General features: G+C 38.9%; 1 protein-coding gene across 3 annotated transcripts in view; it reads left to right on the top strand.

The window, feature by feature from the left end:
* The window catches only part of LOC307061173 (regulating synaptic membrane exocytosis protein 1-like), a gene marked incomplete at both ends in the record, with an annotated part of 205713 nt that overhangs the window by 18450 nt on the left and 159974 nt on the right, over nt 1-27289 (top strand). The gene's annotated exons all lie outside the window — the stretch shown is intronic.

The raw sequence follows: 27289 nt of genomic DNA, 5'->3' as shown, positions 1-27289 counted from the left end.
GATTCCAGAGGAAACCACGTGCAAGAGGAGTCAGCGGGAGGGAGACTTTCAGATACGAGACGTGCAGATGAGAGCCCTCTTTTGGCCCTCAAGACGCCAAGCAAAGAGACTTTGATCCTGAGCTCTTGGCTGAGTCACGGTGAGGCTGTTTGAAGACTTGGCTGTGTCATCTTGATGAAGTTTGAGTAAGTTTCTGTTTCTTCTAGCCTAGAGAGAGCCCTGACTAAGGCTTTGTAGTTCTTCTTTTTTCTACACTAAAGACACTAGATATTCTCAAGTCTGCATTGTCAGTTTTCACATCCAGAAAAAATATTTTTCAGTTCAGTAATGAGTGCATATATTCAAATTAATATGTATATATGTGTGTGTGTGTGTGTATGCACATGCATATGACGTTTCCGTAAGTTAGCACTGTATTATCAAGATACATCATCCTGCTCCTTTTTCACACACCTCTCTTCAGTTCATGTTCTGTCCTCTGTCTCAGGATGCTCCTGTTTATTTTGACTTGAATGCATTTGGGGATACAGAATAGAGAGTGACATGATTTGCTTCACATCCTTTACTGTGAGGGACAGCCTGGCACACATGGTGTGATGGGAAAGGCTCTGACCACTCCAGTTTGACTTGTTTCCCATCCTCGTGGTTAGAGAGTAATCTAGGTTTACTGTCGGTCAGGTTCCCTTGAAACAAACTCGGATGGAGATTCTTGTGCAAGAAGTTTCTTAAGCAGTGCTTTCAGGATTAACATCTGTCTGGGAAAGGAAGCAGCAAGTTGGAACGTGGGAGAAGGTGGGCTGCAGTGCAGGTCCAGTAAGTCCTCGGTCAGCCCCTTGGGAGCTGTGAAAATAGTTACAATATTCTTGCATTGATGGGTCACCAGATTCATGCCACCCAGGGCATGGGACCTGGACATCAGAGACCTGGCTCTCGTTAGCAGGGGACAATTCAAAGGGAGGGCTGGCAGCTAAGAGCACCCCCTATATATGGGGGAGTAAGTCCCCCACCTTGAATGGGGCATCTGGGCAGCTTTGCAAAGCATCACTTAATACTTTTAGCTGAAAATCAAAATAAGAAATTTGGTAAAGTTAAACATTTCTTAACTGCCTAAAAACTTAAGGAAGCCAAAGGTTAAATATGAAGTTAATTAATAAGATAAACCTATGACTTATGAGCAAAATTGAATATTTAAATCAATTGTTAACAGTGTCCAGAATGTACGACTCTTATGGGAGTTTGACAGTATCACACAAATCTTAAATTTTAAGTCAATCTATAGAACATTTGGAAATGCCTGTGAAGCAATGAATAAGATTTGTGGAGGGTGGTGACTTCACTTGGGAACTGATTTCTCTATTTTTTTTTCCTATATTTAATTGGGAAGGTATGCCTTCATGAAACCTTTATTTAGCTCTATAATATTTCTTCCCACCAATTTTCTATAAACAACACAATCCACCTGAAACCTCAGACAGTATGGAAGATACTCAGTGATGGGATTTTCATTGAATGACATAAGTTTTGGGGCAACTATGGCACATAGTTCTTGGAAAATCCACTCCTCCTATTTAGACCACTGTTCCCCAACCATCCTTGCCTTCTGTAAGCAGTACACTCTGTGGACTCCTTGTTATGTAGGAAAACAGAGAAGTGAGTTTTAGAAGATCCATTCATTGTTCAGTCTAAATATCCCCATTAAATTAAACGTATGCATTTGTCAGCAAGCAACTTTCAAATTTTCATGGTTTAACATAGTAAAACTTTATTTCTCACTTGCACAGCTCCTTGTGGGTTGGGTGGCCTCTTCCATCAGGAGGTAGTGACCTCCAGAACACGTGGCCATGGCCAGGGAAGAGGTGGATGGGGACGCATCAAATGGACGTATGTCACTACTGCTCATGGGCCACTTTCTAGGGCCAGGCAGCTGCGAGAGAGGAGAGGAAATGTGAGAGAGCACGTGGATATTGGTGAGCAATTTAGAATGATTAAAAAGTCAGTATTTTATTAATTAAGCCCCTTGATTCCAGAAAGGAAATAGTTTACTTTCCTTAATATAAACATATCAACCCGTTGAAGATAGAAATCAATATTTAGACTCATGGAATTGGAGTCAAAAGGGGCTTCCGCATCCAAATCAGTGGTTTCCACACTTGTCTGGTGGATTTGCCCCAGAGTTTGGGGGAGTAATAGTGAGTAGACAAGGAGAAGGGTGGTGGGCAGGGTCTGGGCACATAGGTGCTATAGTGCTATAGCTGCTGCATCCCCAGATCCCGGCCTTAGCTCCTTGATATTTTGCCTTTGGGGGATCTTATTGAAGATGAAAAGAGTTCTGCAGCAAAAGGAAATATCTGAAAACTACTCATCCATTCCAGTTCACCCCTTTTGTATCTGTGGAGGTTTATTCATCCTTTTAACCAATATCTTTGAGCACTTGCTATGCAGCAGGCCCTGACATAGGCTGTGGGGACGGAGCCCCTGTCCTGCTCGAGAGGACACCCTGGCGTATCCCAGAGAGTGCCAGTGGCTCCCCAGCATCCAGATAAGATCTAGAACCCATTTCCCTATCTCTTGGCCCTGCCTGACATAACAATGAGACTGTGAACTGAGAATATACTGAAGACATGTAGAAAGTCTCAGCATGGACATGACTAGCTCAGGAGAGTCCACACTTCCCATGGAAGATGGCTTCAATCTCGGAGAAAGAACACAAACCTCCTTGAAGTTTTTTTAAGTCCAAGGTATGAGCCTTGTTTGGACTTCCTTTTTCCTCACTTCTAACATCTAATTGGACAAGAAATTTTCCTCTCAGAGTCCACTTTGCTTCCTTTATGACCAAGTATTATCAACAACTAACATTTGCACCTAAAGCAGAGAGTGCTTGCGTGCACAATCCTTGTTGGTTCTTCTTCTGGCTCTGTAGTGTCAGTAAGTAAGACAGTTATTACTACTATCCCTGCTTACATAAAAGAAAATAGAGGAAAAATGACTTAGGTCAAGATTACACAGCATGAGCACTGAATGCTCCAGGAACTGGGAAATAAACTTCATCGTTATGCTCTTACAACCAGATACTGAATGCGGGTCATAAAGAAGAGTCTGTCTGATGTGCAGTTTTACCACTGCTAGTAGTAGGAATTATTATGGGATGCAGGGGAGGGAGAGCCTGAATGTGTGCATTTCGGAATCAAAGAGGCCTGGCTGTGCATCCCAGGCTCCAGGATTCACTGTGTGACCTTGATCACTCTGGTGTCCCTGCAGGGTCTCATCTGTAGTACAGCGCTGGGTGGAGGAATAACCAAGAGAACAATGGTATTATGGTGCCTTTGACACAGCCCTTCATCCATGGGCAGTGTTAACAACTTTGGGCTATAATAATCGTGACTTATAACAGTGTGGCTGTAAATAGTATTGATTCTGTGCACCCAGTGTTCACGTCTCTTTACCAGCATCCTTTTTTTTTTTTTTTTTTTTGCGGTACGCGGGCCTCTCACTGTTGTGGCCTCTCCCGTTGCGGAGCACAGGCTCCAGACGTGCAGGCTCAGTGGCCATGGCTCACGGGCCTAGCCGCTCCGCAGCATGTGGGATCTTCCTGGACCGGGGCACGAACCCATGTCCCCTGCATCGGCAGGCGGACTCTCAACCACTGCGCCACCAGGGAAGCCCCTCACGTCTCTTTGAATATAAAGACAGGTGCATCTACACTATGTGAGCCCTGTTCCAGCTCAGAAGTACAGAACTTGCTGTGTTGATGGTACACAAAGGAATTTTGAATCACAATTGGAGCCTCAGTTCCAACTGTGTGCTGAGCTGGAATACCCCTATTCATTGGCATGGTTTTAGCACAATGCAGTTACCTGAACTTTGGGAACACACAGAAGGTGGGTGCTTTTTTCTATCCAACTAGGTTAATATCCTTATTTTATCAGCAATTTGGAATAGGTTTACCATGCATTATGCCTGCAGATTTAATTCTTCCCTTTTGTTGTTTTACTAAGGAAACATTTGACTCACCTATTTAGTTTATAATCTCAGATGAATGCATAGGGATTTACATACATAATTCATATGGTCTATATTCAGTGAGACAGATTGAAGCTCAAATATCCTATTTCCAACCAGACATAATCTTTGTACAAGACTGTCTTATTTCAAAAATTAACAGATTTCCACATTGAATCAATGGTACTCCTGAGTAAATACTTACAATAAATTCTGAATAAAATATTAAAAATTGTCTTCAAAAACATTGTTTAAATGAAAGGCTAGTATGAACTTATACTGGTGAATAGTTGGAATAATGTGGATATTTTTATACAAAATTAGGAGTAATGAGAGTAGTTTTCCAATATTTTAAAAAGACATATACATCACAGTTCTGCGCCTTTGCTGAGATTAAGGTATAATAAAAATACTCAGAAAAAGATATAATAAAAACATCTAACTATCACTACCAAGTTCTAGCTCATAACAAGCATATATATATATATATATATATATATATATATATATATATAAACACACACACACACACATATATGTAAAACACCACATATATCAGAATGCCTGCTTTTAACTCATGAGAAAATCAAATGCCCATAATAACAGCCTGTGTTTTGTTGCTGAAACTCTGGTAATAGCATGTAATGCAAATTTTCTAAAAGATAAATTTCCTTCTAGAATTTTCTTTATACTTAATATAGCAATGACTTAAAGGAATCAATATAAGTCTGAGAATTAATCCTCCATTTTGTTTCCTTCAAATTTGAAATTAAGAGGCTGATGTGTTTGCCTTTTTCCCATCAGGCATCACTAAATCTTTCACGCTGCAGGTTGGTATGAGGGCTGGATGATGTGAAGGTGTACGACTATGTGTCCATTTACCCTTTGGACTCTTGGTTCTGGTGTTCCTACACCTCCACCCCCAAAGAGGAAACTCTTTGGCTTTCAGTTTCTCTTTCTTTAGGGAAGAAATAATGGGTAATTTGGGCAGAAATTTAGGCACTTTATCTCCGTCTTCCTTTCTTTGCTCTCTCCTCCTTCTCATTACAGGAGACAGAAATCTGAGAGCCTTGGGGGGGGGGGAATTTTCCCAGAAGAGAGAGGTGAAGTATCCCTTCCTCTGCAATGCCAGTCATTTCCGGGGAGAAGTGATTTTTCTTGTTTGGCCCTTGGGCTCTCCCCTGCTGGGTAAATCCAACTCTTTGAGCCATCCACCCAGAGGGCTGCTGCAAGGGAAACCTTTGTTAGGAGAGAAGCCAGGCTGATAGGCGTGAGCTCCTTCTGGGAGAGTCAGACTCCCAGGGTGAAATCAGCGTCTTTGACTCTTTGGGAGGCTGCAGGTGGGGTACTTAATTTACAGGTACACAAAACAGAAACTGTGGAAGAGGCAGTACAACACATTTAGAAAGGAAGAAGACGCTGGGTTGGCTGCACAGTCATTGGTAAAGTTTGGGCAACCCCCTATTATTTTCCCTTTAGTGTGATGTTACAATATGTTTTGCTCAAGCTTAAATGAACCTTTTACCTGGTAATTAACATTTTTACAGTGTTTCTCCTACCACAATATATTTTTATTTAGAAAATTAAGACCCAGAGCCAAAGTCAGTGTTTGTTTTGCAGAGTATGTATTTAAACTCAGACGAGATGATTAGAGGGTAAAATGAGAAAGTTAAAACTCATTTAATCTCCACTTCCTTGATTGCCCCATATATCAATATTTTTTGAACATCTTTATTAGAGTATAATTGCTTTACAATGGTGTGTTAGTTTCTGCTGTATAACAAAGTGAATCAGCTATACATAAACATATATCCCCGTATCTCCTCCCTCTTTGATCCTACTGTCTTTGGGGTTTATTTCCTACTTACCTTCATCGAACATGTTTCTGAATCTGTCTTTTCCTAATGCTACAGGATGGACACAACCACGAGTGAGTTTAGTGGCCTCCCTTTGAGGACCTGCACCTTGACAAAGACAAAGACCCAACTCTGAGCTCGTGAAATCTGTGGGGAACCCCACATCCTAGTCACAGCTTAGCTCAGGAAATCCTGGATTCCAGACCCGATTCTACTATCTCTAATCTAACCCTCTAGGGTCTCTGAGTTTTCAAGAATGTTTTATTCATTTTAATTCATTAACTGCTTAATTAAAAGAATGTTCTGGCTCTAGCTTGCATAGGTGTACTGAACAATAGTTACAATGAACAACAGAGCTTCCCTGGTGGTGCAGTGGTTAAGAATCCGCCTGCCGATGCAGGGGACATGGATTCGAGCCCTAGTCCAGGAAGATCCCACATGCCGCAGAGCAACTAAACCCATGCGCCACAACTACTGAGCCTGCGCTCTATAGCCCGCAAGCCACAACTACTGAGCCTGCGTGCTGTAGCTACTGAGCTCGCACACCGTAGAGCCCGTGCTCTGCAACAAGAGAAGCCACTGCAATGAGAAGCCCGTGCACCTCAATGAAGAGTAGCCCCCACTCGCTGCAACTAGAGAAAGCCGGCGTGCAGCAACAAAGACACAACGCAGCCAAAAAATAATTAATTAAAAAAAAAGAACAACCATTACACTGTAAGTTATTGCTGATCTTATTAAACTTTCAGGAAGTTCTGGTTTTTATGTACATGTCAGAGTGAGTTTTTAATTTATCTGAAGTGATTTGTAATTATTGGTAATGCTGATCATAGAATGTATGCTGTTGGATCAGAAAAAAAAATAGTATGGACTCAGACTTTGAGTCAATGCAATTTGAAGTCTGAACTGTACTTCCTGGCACCTGCTCCCCATATTGAAGATATCCTGCCCTCTGCCCTCCTCTCACAGAACACAAAAGCCACCTGGATGCAGAGTCAGTCCACCTCTTTCTCAACACTGATTATTTGCTCTGAGCGGGATGGTTGAGTCCAGGTTTCTGTTGAGAGACCTAAGCTGCAGCAGAGGAAAGTTCATTTACACACAGGAAAGAAATTTCCAGTGCTACACGGTCTGGAAGGCTGTGGAAATCAGACAGAGAGAAAGGCATTTCTCTGCAAACATTTGTTCCCGGATCAGAAGAAAATGGAAGATTACTGCCCATTTGATAGACTCTCAGCTAAGCTGACAGTCCAAGGCTTCAGGGTGAAATCAGAACATTCCATATTTTTAAAATATGTAACTTTAGGAGGATAGACAAAAAGTAAAACAAAGGTTTCAGTGTATTTGCCTGACCGTGGAAGCTTTGGCACACAGTGAAATATTGTGTATTTTTGGACTGGACATAGTTTAGACAATATGCTGTCTGTGAGGTCCCTGGACTGACCTCAGGGGCTGGTACAGCTGCTGGTGTCCAGTTGGTACACAATACCCAGTCCATGAATACACACTGGGCCATAGCATGCTTACCAAACCCTCGGAATATCTCATATTCTATATTGATAACTTGCAATTTTCAACGCTAGGCAATTTTCATATGCATTTGGGGTTTTTTTAATTTGTTTGTTTGTTTTTGCGGTACACGGGCCTCCCACTGCTGTGACCTGTCCCGTTGCAGAGCACAGGCTCTGGACGTGCAGGCTTAGCGGCCATGGCTCACGGCTCCACGGCATGTGGGATCTTCCCGGACCGGGGCACGAACCAGTGTCCCCTGCATCAGCAGGCAGATGCTCAACCACTGCGCCACCAGGGAAGCCCTGCATTTGGGTTTTTTAAAACAGATTTTTAAGATTATGAAGTGAGAGATTTATATTTCTTAAGGCCACGTTGGCAGAAGTCAACTAAATGCCTGCTTCTGCCACTCTGAATGATTGCCCAAATTTTATGACTTGAGCTTATTCCTTCCTGCTCACTTTCTTGATCTCATCAAGGTACTTGCCCCCTCTGCTCTGTTCTGTATCCTTTGTGATCCAGGATTGCTTTTAGACATACCTTGTATATGTTTTTGATGGTGTGTGGTACACACAATGTCGTTTTGGGGGTACCTTTGCATGTATGCTCTGTGCCTTGGGTAGAGGGCAGACACAGCAGACAAAGGACGTTAGTTGGGGTTATTTCTAAGTAGATTTGGATATTTCAGGGAAGGTACGTAAAAGGTACCCTCCGGTAGCTCAAAAGTTTGCCCCAAGCCAAAGGTTAAATAAGGTTTTCCAATCCTCTGGGCTAGTAAACAACCAAGAAGAGCCTGAGAGGGCCCAGAGCTCTGAAGAACGAGCGGCGTCTGGGTGTGGCTCCAGGAGGGGGACTGGGTTAGAAGAGATTGCAAGGGTAAGGATGATAGTGCAATCAAATCTAATTTGGGCCTTTGGTTCCCAAGGCAGTGCAGTAGGTCAGGCGAAACTTGAGTACAGTAAATCCCCTTCATACAAACGAGTTCCGTTCTGAGAGAGCATTCGTAAGTCCAACAGAGTTAGCCTAGGGACCCAACTAACACAACCAGCTACACGGTACTGTGCAGTGATAGGTTTATAATACTTTTCATACAAATAATACATAAAAAAACACAAAAAAATCAAGAAAACATTTTTAATCTTACAGTACAGTCCCTGGAAAAGTACAGTAGTGCAGTACAACAGCTGGCACACAGGGGCTGGCATCGAGTGAACAGGCAGGAAGAGTTACTGACTGGAGGAGGGAGAGGAGGTGGGAGATGGTAGAGCTGAAGGATCATCAGCAAAAGGAGATGGAGGGCAAGCTGCAATTTTACTCACGCCTGACGTGGATGGCACAGGTTCTGGTTCCTTGCTGGAACCAGATGCACGTTCCCATTTCTGAAAGTTCACACCTTGGAGGTTTGTGTGTAGGAGACTTATTGTATTGTTGAAATTACTTTTGAAAACTCCTCTGGAAGGAGCCACAATGAAGGCAAACACATCCTCTGTGTCACATCCACACAGGTGTCCACCTTCCGGCCCTGGAGGATGCAGCTCTGCCGACCACCAGATGATGCAGTCGGCTTGTGCTTTAAGGTCCATGTTGGATAAAATATGTGTGCCTGGGTGTTGTTGGATTCATTGTCTACCAGTGTCCCTCAGTTGGAGAGGTCTTCTGTGGATGAGAGTCACCTAGGAGCTGAGGCTGCCCTTGGGTGGAAAATTCTCATACTCACTTGGGGTAAATGCTCATGGAGAGAACTGGATCAGTGAAGGGATTCTTGTCCACTATTTAACCAATCTTCTTGTCTAAATCTCTATCACATACATATGGTTCAATTCTCATAAGTTAAATGCTTGTAGGATTCAAATGTACTTTTTTGTGGTCAACTAGCCATAGCAGAGGAAAGAAGCTTCCCTGAGATACTCATACTCTTGTTTCTTGGTGGATTTAGCACTGGAAATAAAAATGTTCATTGGTAAAGATTCTTCCCTTGGATATCCATTGGGTGGATTACCTCTGCAGAAATCAGCTAGATTTTTCCTCATAAAATCTCATTCACCAGAGACTTCCAAAAATTTTGAAACCTTTTCTTCATTACCACACATCAGTTTAATGGTGGAGGATTGAAGAGCATTTATTTGTCAAAAATCTGGTGATGCTTGCAAAGTATGAGGCATTATCTGGCCCTGGCACATCAGTGTATAGAAGGAACACATATTGCAGCCCTGATAGGGCTTCTGTTTGCACCTGGCCTTGCTGTTTCTCTTACACTTGACCTCATCACATCTCCACTTAAGACCCTGGAGCGTGGACTCCTCTCAGTGATGCGTCTATGGAATGGAGGAAATGCTCTCTCCTCTCCAGGGCCAGCGCTCATATTCAGTGTCAGACAGAGTGGCCTTACATTCTCAAATAATTGCTGCTCCCCGCCTCATAGAAGATTTTTATTAAATCTTCAAGCTCATATCCTGAAACGAGTCATATGAGTCATTTGAGTACACAGGAGAATTTGGAATTAGGTATAGAAAAAAATCTGAAGACGAAGAAATAGGTTTAAAACACTGGCACTCAACCTTGCCTTTTCTGTAGTCTAAGAACTTATATCAGAAGGGAATATAAGAATGTATTTCAAAGAGCCAGAGCTGGTTCTTTTGTTGTTTTAGGTAATACGTTTTTCACTTAGTCAAAATATGTTTTGTTATGAAACATTTGGACACAAAATCCCTGACCCTCAAATTAACTCTTTATTTCTCACCATTCATTCCTTCCCTGGGTTCTTTGTTTCCTGCAACACTGCGTCTCCCGTAAAGCAAATATAAAACACTGATACCAGGACTTCCCTGGTGGTCCAGTGGTAAAGAATCCGCCTTCCAATGCAGGGGATGTGGGTTCAATCCCTGGTCGGGAACTAAGATCCCACATGCTGCAGGGCAACTAAGCCCGCACACCACAACTACTGAGCTTGCACGTCTCAACTAGAGAGCCCGTGTGCCACAAACTACAGAGCCCATTCGCTCTGGAGCCAGCACGCCACAACTAGAGAAGCCCGCATGCTTTAACAAAAGATCCCACACGCCTCAACATATATCCTGCATGCCACAACTAAGACCCCACTCAGCCAAATAAATAAATAAACAACAACAAAAACATTGATACCTAAAATACTGGAATATAGTTTAAATATCCTACCTTTTTATTGCTGTGGTTTATCATAATTTCTATTCAATTATTATAAATATATCTATTTGTAATGACTCTTAGCTTTAATGGCCTTCTTTCCTATGCTAACTTATTTATTTAAAACTTCATAACATTACTCCCAAGGCTGGTTCCATAATCCTCCCCGAACAATTACTTCTTGTAATGACAGGGAACCTATTTAATGGTAAAAAAAAAAAAAAAAAAAAAAAAAAAAAAATTAAAGTTCTCAGAGGTCTTGGCAAATATTAGCCCTTAGAAATGAACACAAGCTTAAACATTCAATTTAATTGAACAAATATTTATTGAGTAAGTATTATGTCACGTGCTGAATCATACTGCCCAATAGAAAAATCTATTATTAAAATACATAGAATTTTAAGGGAGAGAAGTATTTGCTGTCTTCTGTGAACCCAGTGTCATGGGAAAGAAGGATTTGTTGTTTTGGTATTATTTTGCAAACAAAAGACAAATACCTTTATTACAAAATCCTTGGTAAAAACAAATGTGAAAAATGGACCTCATGCAAGCTTCTTGAATTTCACGCACTATCCTTTGTTCTGAAAACAACTGACTGCAATCAGATATAGTTTGAATGTTTTAAAGGAAACAAACTCAGACTTATTTTCTTTATTTAACCAAAAGCCACCCTTATCTGATTATTAAATCTGTATGCTAATGCTTTAATACAGCCACAACATTTTGGAATTCTAAGTTGTGTGGTTTGCATTAAAAGACTTATTATACTTATTTGGTAAAGTATTCTATGTCATTTAAATGATTAGGAATATAATTTTGTATGGCAAAATACTTGTAAACAGGGTCTTAGGATAAAATGTTCCTGGGAGATAGCTCAGCTTATCTCATCCATCACTAGGACAAATGGACAAATTTTCATGGATGCTCATGGGTTGGTGGGGAGGCTGGAGGGACAGGCCAGCTGGTAGACCACCAAGTAGATTTTGACAAACACTGATTTTTTTTAGACTCCAATGTTGTTTTGGGAAAATCAGTTTATCTTTTTATAAATTTTATAATCTTCTTTAAAAGTGTTTGAAAAATATACTCTATACATGATCCCCCAGTGTGTTTCTATTTAAACTGGGATTTTTATAATGTAGCACCCTTAAATAGAGAACAGTTGCATCTAATCCTATTTAAAATGGTTGCTAAGGGACTATTCAAAGGACTTAGAAATGACTCCAGATCTCCCTTTAAGAAGTAAAGGAGAAAAAATAAAGAAAAGAAAATTTATAGAAAGATTTCTGACATATGGGTTTGTGTCATGTGATTTCTGATACTCAGCATGTAAGAGTCATTTCCCAGTCTGTGAAGTCCCGGCCTTCCCCTGAGCCCTGAACCTTCTCCTATCTGCTGGTCCCCTGGACTCCTGAGGACTCCCCAGGGCACACAGGTTCACACAGGGTGTGGGGTGAGAAGGATGCTCCCTTCCCCAACCGCTCAGACCTGCTAGAAAATGATAACCAGGTTTCCATGCATATCTCCACCTACCAGCTCTTTCAGAGAGCAGGTGAGCATCCTTGCTGGGGGAGGGGAGTAAGGCCAGCTGACCACCTGTGCTCGGCTCTCCAAGGTCCATTTTAGGACACATGGAGACCCCTGCCCTTCCTGTTTCAGGATGAATGGGATGTGATATATACACACACACACATATGTATATATACACACACACATACATACATATATATACACATATATATGTATGTATATATACACCACACACATACACACACATACTTATAGACACATATATGTATATATATACACACACATATACACACAGACATATATATATATATATATACACCGATATGTATGTATGTATATACACAAACACACATACTTACAGACACATATATGTATATATAAACACATATATATACACAGATATATGTGTATGTATATATACACACATACACGCACACTTATAGACACCTATATGTATATATACACACAGACATGCATGTATATATACATATACACACATACTTATAGACACACATGTATATATACACACATACATATATATACACAGATATATATGTATGTATATATACACATGCACACATACACAGACAAATACTTACAGACATATATATTTCTATATACACACATACTTACAGACACATATATGTATCTATGCACACATACACATACACATATATATACACAGATATATATGTATTTATATATACACACACATGTACACAGACACATATGTATATACACACAGAGAGACATACATGTATATATACACACACATATATACATGCACACATACATATATATATATATACACAGATATATATGTATGTATAGACAAACACGCACATACACTCATATATATATTTATATATTTCTGTTCATCTGTGAGGATGACTTTTATACTCCTCTGGGACTAGGAAAATATGAACTCCAGGCCTTGCCATAGCCCAGGTGGAGTGTGTTTCTACTATAAAATTGTCTTTTTTTTTTTTGGTGTGTTTCAAATATTCAGGAGCTTATAATGAAAAAATACTAAGTGAAAAGGTTAGGATGAATTAGTTCTCAATAACTAAAGGTGGAACTAAGGTGAGATTAAATATGAACCTTTAATAAGAAAGGTGTCAATTCATTTTTAGAAGTTTCTATTGGTATTTAAAGTAAGAGCTACATAGATATGTTCATATACCAATGCTGCCTAATGTTTAGTGATTATAAAATACAGATTTCTCACTCTATAAAATGATCAGAATCAGGTGGGAAATTGTTATAGTCTCTCCGTCTCATTTTGCCAAACAGCTTTGAGATGTATCCAAGGCACCATAATTCATTTTCTGCTCTTTATTGAGCAAACATAGCTCTTTAGGGAGAAGTGACCTCTGATTGCTGGCCTCTCAAATCCAAACAAATCGAATATTAGGAAACATAAAATATGCTACAAATATAGGGCTTCTTTTGCTGGATTTAGGTTTTATGAGGGTCAGTGTCATCCTACATTGATGACCTTTGTGTTTCCGGCAGCACAACCAGAGTGCCTAAAATACTCAGCAAGGAGTTCTGGTTCTAGTGAATTTAAGTATCTGAGCATCTATACTACTTTGATTTAATCCTGTTTGAGAAGCTTGGTTTTCATAATTATAGTACCAATTGCAGAAATATTGCTAAATTATGCATAGAGACCTAAGGCTTCCTATTCTATGTGTAGATTTGGTCTTTTCCTCTCACTCTGAACCCCCTGGGACTAGATGAAAGGAATCTAATGCCAAACAAAGGCTTTTCATTCCACTGGCAGCAAGGAGGAGAGCAGGACTTAAAGGCACACGGATGACGCCATCAGATGTGGGCTTTGGGAAGAGAAATGATGCAGCTCCAGGTCCAACGGGGAGAGGAGGAAGAGTCTGGGGAAGAGACAGGTTAACAGCAGAGACAGAGAGTAATTTACATTCAGTTTACAACTTACAAAACCCACCGTGGTTGGGAAAATAGTGACATTGGAAAAGGATTGATGGGGAAAATTAATAAAAATCTAGCAGAGATTCAGTCAATAAATGATGTTGACAACTGATTGGATGCACATAGTATTGAGAAGAAGATAAAGGAGAGTCAGAAAATGATGAAGTTGGTGTTATTTATGACATCGTAAACTGAGGACAGAGGAAGGAAAGGATGGAGGATGGGCGGAAAGATGATCAGGTGAGTTTCAATGTATCCAGCTGGCAATCTGAAGTGTAAGCCTGGCTCTTGGGGGTCATCAGTGCTGATGGCAGGAGTCGTGAGCCCAGGTGAGGATGCCAAGGAAAGGGTGGGCGTGAGAGAGAAATAAATAATACTAGTGAGAGTCTTTGTGACACATTTTTCTTATGTGAGGGGAAATAGCCAGAAATTAAGGCAAATAAGGGGGAGTGAGGTCACCACAGAGCAAGCCCAGGAGACTGTAATGTCCCTGAATCTAAGAAAAAAATTTTTTTTTGAATGAAAGTCTCTATTTAATTGCATCAAAGGACTCAAAGAGGTTACAAACAAGAATTGAAAATATGCCATTGGATTTTGTAACTAAGAAATCACAATTGATAGACGATAGCAAAACAGCATCAATGACAATAACAATCATCACAACAGCTTCAACTTTTTGAACAATTCAACAGCAGTATTTTATCACCAGCACAGAAAACACAGTGCAAACACCATGAACATGAGAATGTACTCAAATTTATAGCTGATTGGGGCCAGTTAGTATGAGATTCAAAGAGTGCAACTCATTTCAGCAAACCCTGAAGGAATCAGTAAAGTATGGTATAGTATAATTGATGTTTATAATATTGAAACATGAGTCTTTAAGAAAAGATCAATTTACATTAAAAATATTGGTTTAAGACTCAGTGATGCTGAATGCATTGTGGACCCTGAATTGGCTCTTGGAACAGTAAACGAATAGTAGTGGAAAAACTGGTGAAATGCAAATCGAGTCTGCAGTTTAATTAATAGTCATGCACCAGTGTTAATTTCTTAATATAATATTCCATGTACAATGGAGCATTAAGGGAGGCTGGGTGAAGGGTAATGAAATCTCTACTATTTTTACACCTTTTCAGTAAATCTAAAATTATTCCAAATTTTAAAATTTACTGTAAAACATGTGACCCCAAAATTTAGAGGTGTGTGTAATATAAGCAGATTTTTTAAACCCAAATAGTTAAATGAATAAACTCTTGGTGCTTACATAGGTAAATTTTAGTTAATGGAAATTTTATTTTTGAGAACTAACTCAGTCCTCAGGTGTTTTTATATAAATGAGGCATTGTTGTTCTGAGACTAAATAGTAAAACTGAATAAAATATCCTTCAAGTCACCTCCTTTCTCCAGTTGACTTTTTGATCTATTGCCTAAATAACCAGCACTAAAGGAGCTTATTTACACAATGTAATCGGATGGGGGATCAAGATGGCAGAGGAGTAGGACATGGAACTCATGGTTTCCCACAAAAATATTAAAACACAATGAAATCAACTGTAGTTTTATATTTGTATTTGGTATTTCTTCATAAAAGTAATTTATATTTATGTTTTTCCTAGCTAAAAACTCAACACTAGAAAAAGACGTGACCACTGCTTACAAACAAACAAATACCAATAAATACCTTTGACCCTTGAACAACATGGGTTTAAACTGCCTGGGTCCATTTGTCTGTGGATGTTTTTCAATAGTAAATAACATCACTATGGTCTGTGGTTGGTTGAAGCCACAGATGCAGAACCTCGGATAGGAGGGTTGACTATAAGTTATAGACAGATTAACCTCCGAGTTGTTCAAGGGTCAACTGTAAAGTGTTCTAACTAAAAAAAGGACTTATTTGATTTTTCTGAGACATATTTCAGCTTAGTGGGTAATGATTTGCATCTATAATCCCCATTAACCCAAAACAAGGCCATCCTCCTTGTAGTCCTGGCGAGAAGTTCATTGCTGCAGCCGAGGCGGGAGCCTCTCCCTCTGGTCTCATTGAAGGTTGCAAGCAAACCTCTGGTCTTGAATGCATTTCATCCTTCAGCCACTTGCTTGCAAAGGGAAGTTCACATTTCCAACTTTTATTTTCGAATACAGTGTATTAAAATTTCCAGATAATTCCAACCACCTTTACACCCTTTGCTATGACTTGTGCTGGGCACAGTGACTCACAAATGTGGACCCCATGATGTGGCGCTCTTGTAGAATCACACTCATTGACCTGCACTTTGGCCATAGAAGAAGTCTGCCTGCTGCGTTAGCAGGCGTGGAAACCAAAACTGCTTATGGAAAGAAATGGCAAATTATGGAATGCTTTTTCCTACACAGTTATTGAATCATTCAGAATCTAAAAAAAAAAAAAAAAAAAAAAATGCCTGCATACTACATTTTCTCTAGTGGGGACCACAAATATAAATAATAGTCATTTTATACAAATACCAACAAAAAAGGAACCTATTTTGGTTTCTATTATGCAAATGCAGTTGAGGAAAGTGGCCACCACATCATGCTGTATTTCCTTTATGAGAATCCCTGGTGACTTTTCTCTGGTTTCTTTACCATTGCTTTTCCCAGGCAATTGCCTTGTTTGTTATGTTATGGATATTGTAGATTTTTGTTTTGGTTGTTAAGAAAATCGGAACAAAATTTGCATCTTACCTTTAACCACTGTGTTGGCATATGGCAAGTGTACTGACCCAATTTCACCTATTTTCTCCTATTTTTACTTAGTTCCACTTTTTCACACACACAGACACACACACGTGTCCTTGTGTGCATCTCACTCCTTCCTCAAATTGTTTTATTTCTTGTGGTAAAATACAGATATAAATAATTATCATTTTAACCATTCATAAGTGTACAATACAATTACATTAAATACATTCACAAAGTTGAGATAATCAGCACCACTGTCTACATCCAGATCCATTTCTTCATCCCTAACAAAAACTCTGTACCCGTTAAACAATAACTGCCCCCTTCACCCCCTCCTCCCATCCCCTATTTGACCTCCAAACCTCTATTCTACTTTTTGTCTCTATGAACTTGCCAATTTTCATCACCTCCTATAAGTTGAATCCTACAATATCTGTGCTTTGGTGTCTGGCTTATTTCACCACGCATAAGGTTTTCAGGCCCATTCATGTTGTAGCATGTATCAAAATGCCATTCCTTTCTGTAGCTGAATAATATTCTTTCAAATCTGTTTTGAAAGAAGGCATGTTACCAAGTCCAAGCTCATAGTACTCGCCACCCTTTAAGGGAAACAGGCCCTGCTGACCCAATAACCAGTTTGGTAACGTCATCTTTAAAGACATATTTGCTGCTCTTGTTGAAACACTTCAAGTTTAATTTGCTGACATATGATCTGTACTTAGACAAACACTAAGCTCTACAACATACTTAATGTCAACATGGGAAAATACCAACCTTGTCATTGCAGGGACCAATAAATAATTTGTGCCAGAATACGAAAGAGTCCCCATAAGGGAACTTTATTACAAGTCGATCAGACATAAAGGTTTGTTCCTGTCTCTGCATTCCCCTCTCCATTTGTTTTATACACAAGAAAATATTGCTAGAAATGTCTTTGTGGGTGTTGCCTTCATCAGTGACACACCACCTCTTATTTTTAGATGTTCAGTGTCCTCCTGTTGAAGAATGTTCTGTAACAGGGTCTGAGGGTCTCAGTGGCAGGGACTGTGCAGGGCAGTCTTGGCAGGTGAAACCCGGTGGGTGCTTCCTGGATACTCTTGTGTGTGTGCATCAATGCATGGTAACTGCTTATACAAGATGGTAACATGCAGTATGTTTCTTACAGTGCTGGTGGGTAATTGGGAATAATTTTGGAAGACTATTAATTCCACTTTTGAGGTTTCTCTGTCATCATTCATTGTGGCAAGATAACACCTTTCAACAACTGGATTTGTCAATTTGGGCCCTCTGAGTGAGTCCACCCCTGGCCTTGCCTCTCTAGCTGCAAGGGAGTGAAATCAATGTGATGACGTCTGAGTCAGAGCTCCACTCGTCATTTGTAAAATAGAGATAATAAGACTTCACAGAGTTTTTACGAGAAAAGAAGTTAAGAAAGGGTCAGGCATCTGATAAATGTTATTTTCCTTCTCTCTTGTTTGAATCAGCAGTTGTGGGGGAAGATGGATGGGACACGTGGTTGTCAAAAAGCTGCAAAGCAGGAATTCAAGTATAAATGCAGTTGAGAAAAACGATTTAATAAATAACTGGTGTCCTGTTAAGTTGGAATATTTGTTTGACATGGTTTGTGAAAAATGACTACTTAGGTGAAACACTTAACAACAATGTCGGCTGATATTATAAATTATAACATCCTCAGCAGAATTTGTGAGTGAAGCAAAGGCACAAAATAGTGCAACTGTTTAAGATAATAACTGCTTTTCTATGTAATCTAATTTGAAGAAATGGAGAAAAATTTAGACACCAAAATAAGGTTAGGTCTTTGTAAAGACACTCAAAACTAAGAATTAGCATTAGTCTGAGTGGTTTTGACTTTAGTCAGCCATGTCATCGTCTTACCTACATATTATTTTACAAATTTTATTTCTGTGATTTTAAAGCTGGTGTATCTGGTGCTTCTTTATAACAGGCATAGACTCCATTACATGTTTAGTCAGATGGAGAATTGGTAAATTTTGATTGATTCAGCCAGTGTAGACATGAACTTTGGGTTGTTCAAATCAAAATATACTTCTCTAAGGAACTTTTCCATATATATTGATACAGATGTCTTATAGCTCAGTTTCACATGTATAATGTAAACACGAGTTTAAAGATTAAATATTATCAAGTGTGAAATGATATAACACACATTACAAACACAATCGTAGAATCACGTACATGACGCTAATGCAGTCTTTAGATGTTCCCATCCTCTCTGCTCAGCATTGAACAATCCAACCTGAAACAGTTTCTCATGTCATCAGCAGAATCAAAGACCAAATATTGCTAACACGTTAAGGGGATTGTTGATATCCCTCAACTAATTTAATGAGTTAACTTTTATAGAATTCAAGATATCAATATAACAGTAGCCCAAATACTTTTACTTGTTAGCATCAGCCTGGTAACTTCAATCTTAGTTATGACGTGAACTTTATACAGATACGTTTCATGGCATGACTTTACAAAAGCAGTATATTAATGTTAATTACTTACCACCTGGATCCCCACAGACTGTAGGCACCACACTGGGACATGGTGAATAAGGTATTATTAAATTCATTTCACATATTAGAAAACCAAGGGAAGGACATAACACCCGATAAGTGGCAAACCAAGGCTGTCTTTTTTTCTTTTCTTTTTTTTTTTTTTGGCCATATTGCCACTCCAAGTTGCTGTCATTTCAAGATGAAGTTTAGGGAATTCCCTGGTGGTCCAGTGGTTAGGACACCACACTTTCACTGCTGAGGGCCTGGGTTCAATCCATGGTTGGGGTACTAAAATCCCACAAGCTTTGTAGCACAACCAAAGCAAAAAAAAAAAAAAAAAAAAAGAACTTTAACTGAACTGATTAGAGGTGGAGAAAGAAGGCAGAAGAAATGTGAAAATGAATGAATGGCAATTAATAATTTATTTTCCTCACACATTTCTACTCTAAGATAGAACAATGGGGGAAGACGAGATTACCCCTCACCCCCTGTGTACGACCCTACCCTGACCTTCAGTAACCGGGTGGTTTACAGCGGCAGAGCCTGGCTCTTCTGTATAAGCCCAGCAGAGTTACTCTGTCAAATAAAAACATCTGGAGTATCTAGAGCTGACTGACTCACAGTTTTCTTACTTGTTATTCTTCAGTTCTGTGCAATGGTTTGTAAAATTATTGCAGCTAACTGCAGAACATAATAAACTCAAACAATGTTGAATATGTATTAGTGTATCCTGTGATGAATAGACAGCCACAGTGAATTAGAACTGGAAGACCAGTTTTGGCTGAATAAAGGCAAATGTTATTAATTGACTGATTAGACAAAATTGAGCAAAATTCTTAAGGACCTGCAGTTGGCATATATGACTGTGAACTTGGGTGTGTGGATAGCTGGTAGGTTTTTGTCTTTGATTACTTTTTATTAAAGTATATTGTTTAATTGCTAGGGAAGTCTACACTCTGTAATATTCTGGCCATGTATCAAGTAATGGTTAACTCTTGGGGCTAATGGAGGAATACCTCGGCATCACTATCACAAAACCTTGCATCATAAAATAAAAGTTATACACCAATTTATAACATTTTAAGAATGATATATTACATTTCCAGGTAAATAGAAGGCTTTTGTAAATTGCCACTTGGCCAATTTTCTTCTGAAACTACACACTTTTATATAAAATTCTAAGTTGTTTTATGACTGAATATGAAGATTCTTCATATTCTTTATAAGCTGGCAAGTTATCGTGCTCTGTAAAAATTGTGGAAATCAAAACCTAGCGTTTTCAAATAAAAGAATTCCTGCTTACTCCTTTAAGAAGCTGAGCAATTTGTAAGTGTATGAAAGAAAAGGGAAACTCTTCACTCAGCTGTAACCACATTCCGCAGTGTGTGGATTCCAGATGTCGCTCTTTGTATTTATAAACAGATTTATTGAGATTTATATAGACATCCCTATATACACATACAATTACAAACGAGAACTTGTTTCATTCAAACAGTTCTGAAATCTGATTTTTTTTTTCATTTAACAGTGTATCCTGGACATCTTTTCCTTCAGAATGTGTAGAATGACCTTATTATTTTTACTGTTATCCCACTGTGTCATGTAACAATGTTTATTTAACCAGTTCTTTATTAATAGCATCTCCTTTTCATTATTTTAAGTAATGCTCAAAGAATATCTTTTGACATATATCCCCTAAAGTAATTAAATTTGAATTGGTCTTCTCCAACTTAAATATGATTATATTATATAAATATGTATAAGATAACATAATCATATTTATATACATACTAAAATCAGTACGAATCACTGAATTACAAAAAGTTAAGAGAAAGAACATGTATAAACTAAAACTTCACCCATGAATAACGTTTATATCTGTACATTATTTGTTAACCAATCATATATACAATAAACTAGCTAATATATCTTCCTTCATCAGATCCTTGCATTTGTAGAAAGCACTGCATACAGCAGTGCTTCTCAATCTTGGCTGCATGTTAAATTTTTAAGACCATGATTCCCAGGCTGCATCAATTAAATTAGAATCTGTCATGGGTGGAACCCAGGCTTTGCAAAGCCCTCCAGATGATTCCAGTGGGAGCCAATGTTGAAAACCACTAACTTAGAAAGAGTAGCTTGTTTGGAATGAGATGCTTCTTGGAGAGAAATAGAGAGGAAGCAAGAAAAAAATTCCAATAGATTAGTCTGTCATCAAGAACTTGATATATGTGAAAAACGTGCTAAATTTTTGGATGAGACTGAAATTCTCCTTTTTTTCTGGTTTAATTTGGTTCGTGGAAGTAAAAGGAGATATTGCAGCATCTTGCTGGGCCCAGAACTGAGCCCATTACCAGCTGTAATTGCACACAGCACCTCTCCTCCGTAGCACTTGTCAGGGTTGCATTTTATTTTTCTATTTATTGGCATCACTCTTTGACTCACGCTTCTGTCTCCTGGCAGAGGGGACCCTCCTTGAGAGCAGAGCCCCCTCCCCAGGTTCAGGGGTAGAGCTGACACAGCTGGCACTTGATCGGTATTGGTTCATGAATGAATGACTTTGGTCCTTCAAAGGAGGGTAAAGGGTAGTTAAAGAATAGAGGCGACCACCATGGGAAGAGATTGGTTCTGTTTTCACTCTTTGTAAAACCCTTATAAGCCAGATTGAGAACAAAGTACATTTTATTTGGAGAGATATCAGAATGTATTTCACTTCCAAATGGATTTTCTATAAGAAAAATGTCTGGGAGAAAGGTGATTTTGCATCATATACAAATGGGGGAAGTGTGAGGAAAAAGATAAAAGAAGAAAAAAGACATTTTTTTTAACATGGTAGTGAGTACATTCTTCAGAGGACTATTATATTCTTTTCTAAAAAGCTTGTCTTGTATTTAAGCAAGAAGTAATTTTAAAGAAACTTGGTTCCATGAAAGTCCATTTTCATCAGAATGGAGATTTCGTGTGGAATGAAGATGGTGTCTAAAAGAACCCAGAAGGGTCAGATCAACACTGGCAGGAAGTTTGGAAGCCAAATTATAAGAAAATATTCTAAAAGTTCAATTGAGATAGCTAAAGATATGAGCATCATCATGTTTAATGTCTAATATTAAAATTAATGGGACAGGCATGGCTCAGGAAAGAATAAGAATGATTCTGCTGTGCTCCAGGACTCTAAGACCTTGGTGTGAAATATCCAGTTCAATTGCTAGAGAAAGAACAGACTATTTCAGGCTATTTTTGCAAATTTGTATTTGTATATCTGAGGAAATTAAGAATAATATTTTAATGGTCCAAGACATGATATAGCTGATGACAGACATTGTCAGATTAAGATAGACTTGATTTCACTACTGTGTAAATTCAGAAATAGGAAAGTCCCAAGTGTGTGGGAATAAAGGTGTGAGTACATGAAGATATGAATTGTGAAAAAGGAAAGTATTTTTGTCATATTTACAATCATAATTATCTTCAATAAATCATTTCCCTGTATTTATATCATATACTTTTAGATCCATACTTCCAAAATCGTGTTAAATTGTCATCATAAGAAATGTAAGGGTGAAATGAACTTGTTTTTATAATTTTACCATGCTCTTTGGTCCCAAAAGATAAAGCCAGGCCATTTTTATGTGGTTTTTATTCTCCAGTTTATTATTTTGTTATGAACATCTTCAGTTATCCCTGTGTTATATTTTTTTATCATTATAAGTGCTATGTATAGGCCTCACTAAGAATGTCTTTTCACACACACAAAGGGATCTAGTATTTGTGGCTTCAAGTGGCCATTTTAAAACTGAATTTTAGGGCAACACTGGTTTGTTAAAAGTAATTGTCTTAATAAAAGAAAATAAACTAGATGGCCTGTTGAAATGTATGTAGTTCATTATTTTGTAGTATTTTCATTTCTAATAGCACTATTTCTCATTTTGTGCCTGCTGAGTACCAAGGTGTAGGTTTTAGTAACATTAAATGATGGCATTAAGAAAAGCTCTAGTTACTATTTAGACTACTTAAATATGATCTCATCCATCTTAATTTATTGTATAGTATTTTTCAAATAGAGATAATAAATTTATGTTTACCACATGACACGGTTATTATAATAAAACCAATTTCATTGGGTTATCACGTTCGCTATGATAGTTTGGTTATCATGTTCTCTATGATAGCTTCCCAGATTTTAGGACGTGTGAACATTTTATAGAATCAGAATTATACTGCTGGGGGAAAGACCCTAGAGCTTAGTCAGTCCATTACCCTGCTTTACAGATGAAAAACCGAGGCCCAACTGGTAGTTCCTTAGATAATGATGAACTGTGAGTACAATCCTAATTTCCTTGATTCCTAGCTTACTGCTCTTCTGTGTCACATTTTACTGATTTTTAAGTGAATCAGGTCCAAGTATGTGTCCTTTGCAATCCCCCTTTTTGTTTGCATTCCTTTTCATCATGAAAATAAAAAGTATCCTCTTCCTCCACTTTAAAGCTTGCCTGAAGATGTACAAATGGAAATGATGTTAGCACAGCCGGAAGCGGAAGATATCTGGCCTAAGTGTTTAGATTATATTAAGTTAAAGGTCAGGTTGGAAAAGTCAGCTTGGATTAAAGGCAAAACCAGCATGAGCACTAAGACCAGTATCCACTAAAAGTATAAAGCAAAGATTGGCCACACGTTTACCCTTTTTTTTATTATGAAGCCACTAAAAATATAAATAAATCCTTATATAAGTAAATTATGTACTGTTGACACTATTTTTTTTGACTTTTGGAATAGATTTTTGTAATTATAATTTCATGTATTCATGCCTAACTCTGGTTGAAAACACCAAACTCAGAGCCATTGACCCTAAGGAACTTAATTCTCTCAGTTCAAAAATAGGACTTTCTGAATAATTTCATCAGGAAGTTATTATGCTTTCATTTTTGAGGGTCATGTAAGACCTCAGGAGAAATACTTGCTTAATGTTTTGTATTTAAACACAGGACATTTATATCAAGACTCTAATTTAAATATGCTTATGAAATGTAAAAGAAGGAGCAGAAAGAAAGTCTGACAGGAATATCTTAAGAATTGACCCAAAGAAATATAATCTTACTTTGCAATGAGTAGACCCTGCCATGTATAAAGGGATTTAAGGATAGCCATTCGTAGACAAATTAGAAAATCTGTCCTCTTCTGATAATGATGAATTTATCATTAGCAATGATTAGTGGATACCATTCTAGGATACATAGCTTGACAGACAAATGTTCTACAATATGCCTTGGATTTTCTCATCTTTTATGGATGGGAAGATCCTCTAATAATCTGTTATGGAGTGTGATCGGGGAAGTATATAAACTCGGAGGAATACACTTGATAGAAGTTACATATTTGAATAAAATTATGAAAAGGACAGAAGAAGGGAACATAAATCAAAGAGTCTTTATTGGGCTTCTAATCCTTTTTAAAATTAATTTTATTTATTTGTTTATTTATTTTTGGCTGCGTTGAGTCTTCGTTGCTGCACGTGGGCTTTCTCTGGTTGCGGTGAGCGGGGGCTACTCTTCGTTGTGGTGCACGGGCTTCTCATTGTGGTGGCTTCTCTTGCTGTGGAGCACGGGCTTTACGTGTGCGGGCTTCAGTAGTTGTGGCTCTCGGGCTCTAGAGCGTAGGCTCAGTAGTTGTGGTGCATGGGTTTAGTTGCTCCATGGCATGTGGGATCTTCCTGGACCAGGGATCGAACCCATGTCCCCTGCATTGGCAGGCAGATTCTTAACCAGTGAGCCACCAGGGAAGTCCCTGTAACCCTTTAAAAAAATTTATGGAACACATACTTATGTGCTAGGCACTGTTCTACACATTAGGGCCTATAACAATGACTCAGATGGCCAATAATCCATTTTAGCAGTACATACTTTTTACTGTCAAAAGCACCTCAGTGCTTTGAATGCTTACATAGAAGGGATGGTGGGGAGTAAGTTGGAGAGAAAGCGGATAAAACAGGAAGCCCTGAAGGCCAGAAAGACGGTGGGAGAGAACTAGGCTGAGTTCTGGGGCTACATCCATTGTGGAGCATCCTCTGATGCAGCCTCTGCTTGAGCTCCTCTCATGGACCCTAGTAGGTCTGTCCGTTTCTACCTCTGCGGTAATTGTCTCACTCTATTTTCCCCTTGTTTTCCTGCTTTTCTCACCCCTGGACTCTGAGCTGCTTTGAGTCATGAATGCTCGCATCCCAGGTCCAGCCCTGGTGCCTGGCGCAGGGCGGGCGCTCTACGGTGTTTGTTAGATGAATATGACAGCGGTTATCTGACAAAGCGTTCAGTGGTGGAGAAACAGCATCTCTGTGTTTGACCATCTGCACTACATTAGAAACAAATGGACTTTTTTGACTGGAAAATAATGATTAAAAATATCTTTGAATTTTTTTAAGACCAAATACCAGTAGCAGGGAGGGGAGGTCCTTCCCTAAATGTCTGTCAGCTCTGCCTCAATAACAAGTAGATGAAATTGGATTTTAAAAAAGATGGGAATGTATCTTGAGAACAGTTCCATAGGCCTGTGTTCCAATCAGATTTCCACTCCAACATGTGATGCCAGAGCTGCTTCCGTCACGTTGCTGGCTATTGGAAATCGTTTCAAATAATTATTTAATAATGTTCTAAAAACAGTCGGCAGGCCAGAAACCTAACACAGCCCCCATCCAGTAAGTGGGCCTTACTGGATGCTAGAGGGAAACCCATGCCTTCGAATGAAAACTGCAGGTGAAAATGTACTTGAATTAGTGCCTGGAGAGCAGCCCCGTGCCCTGGCCCTCACCGCCTCAAGTTTCCATGGCGAGTACTGTTTTAGGTTCTCTCTTGAGACTGCAAAAGCTCTGGGGTATGGGAGTAAAAGCATGAGCATCAGTGTGTGCTTAGTTCACACAGTTAAAAATAAATTCCAAGAGTTCACTAGAAGAAATTTGTGTCAACTTGACCCAGCATTACCTCTGGTATTTGCTTCAGCAAATCATTTGAAACACATAGCTGTTGTCTTTGGTTTCAAGTTTATAGTCAGAGCAGTTTGAAATCTGTTGGCACTGAACATGAAAGCCAAAGATGAACAATATGAAAGCCAAACATATTAACACTGAATATAGTTAGTGATGAATCACAGTTTGTCAGCTTTCAAGTATTACAATTATCGACCTAAAAATACCCTACTGTACCCTGTCCCCTTCCCTACTGTTTACCCTGCTTGCCACCTGAAAAACTTCGAGAGCTGTTACATGTTTGTTTTTAGGTTGTAATGTTAGCACCCTTCAATATTTTTTACTTATAAATTTTCTTTTAATTGGCATATGTTTGTATTTTGAGATAAATATAATAGCTCACTAATCACACTAATTGTGGGTGGCCATCGGTAGCATACTGGGATTTATAGATTAGTCACTGTTGGAGGAGGAGGAGTCTATGTTAGCTGGATTGTATCAGTGCTGCTAACTGAAGAGGGGAGAAAAAAAAAAACTTACTGCAGATTTTGATCCTGGACTCTGAGTCCTAGGGTGTATGTGTCAAATGATGTCAGATTCCTATTGCTTACTATTAAAGATCCCAAACATGGGGTTGTTTTACTAGCACACCTGCCTGATTTTTGGAGCTCTGAAAACCTCTTCCATTATTATGCTTATCCACGATGGCCTCAAATTTGTAGAAAGACCACCTTTCCCTCTAGAATTAATGTGTGTGTGTGTTTTCCCCTAAAACAAGGGATGAGATGGAACTCAAAATTAAAGCTCTATAAAATTCAACTACTGTTAACACTGAGACCAGTGATAAAGCAAGCATATTGAATAAAAGGACAAAGTAAAGTAAATGCAGCTAGAGTCGGAAAAAATAAAAGAAAGTAAAATAGAGCCAGAATGAGGTGAAAGATAGCTAGATGGGTTGGTTTCCTGGGAGGTTTCCTTGCAGTTCTGGGTGAGACAAGAGAATAATCTGGAGGATGAACTCTTTCCCCTCACTTCTAGAAAAACACTTAATTTAGTATTATACTGAAAGCCCTTCAATTCAAACAGAGATGAGGGATGAATATTTT

The sequence above is a fragment of the Hyperoodon ampullatus genome (genome assembly GCF_949752795.1).
Source record: "Hyperoodon ampullatus genome assembly, chromosome: 12".
In the NCBI taxonomy this organism is placed as follows: Eukaryota; Metazoa; Chordata; class Mammalia; order Artiodactyla; family Ziphiidae; genus Hyperoodon; species Hyperoodon ampullatus.
This window is presented reverse-complemented; position numbering and strand designations above follow the sequence as displayed.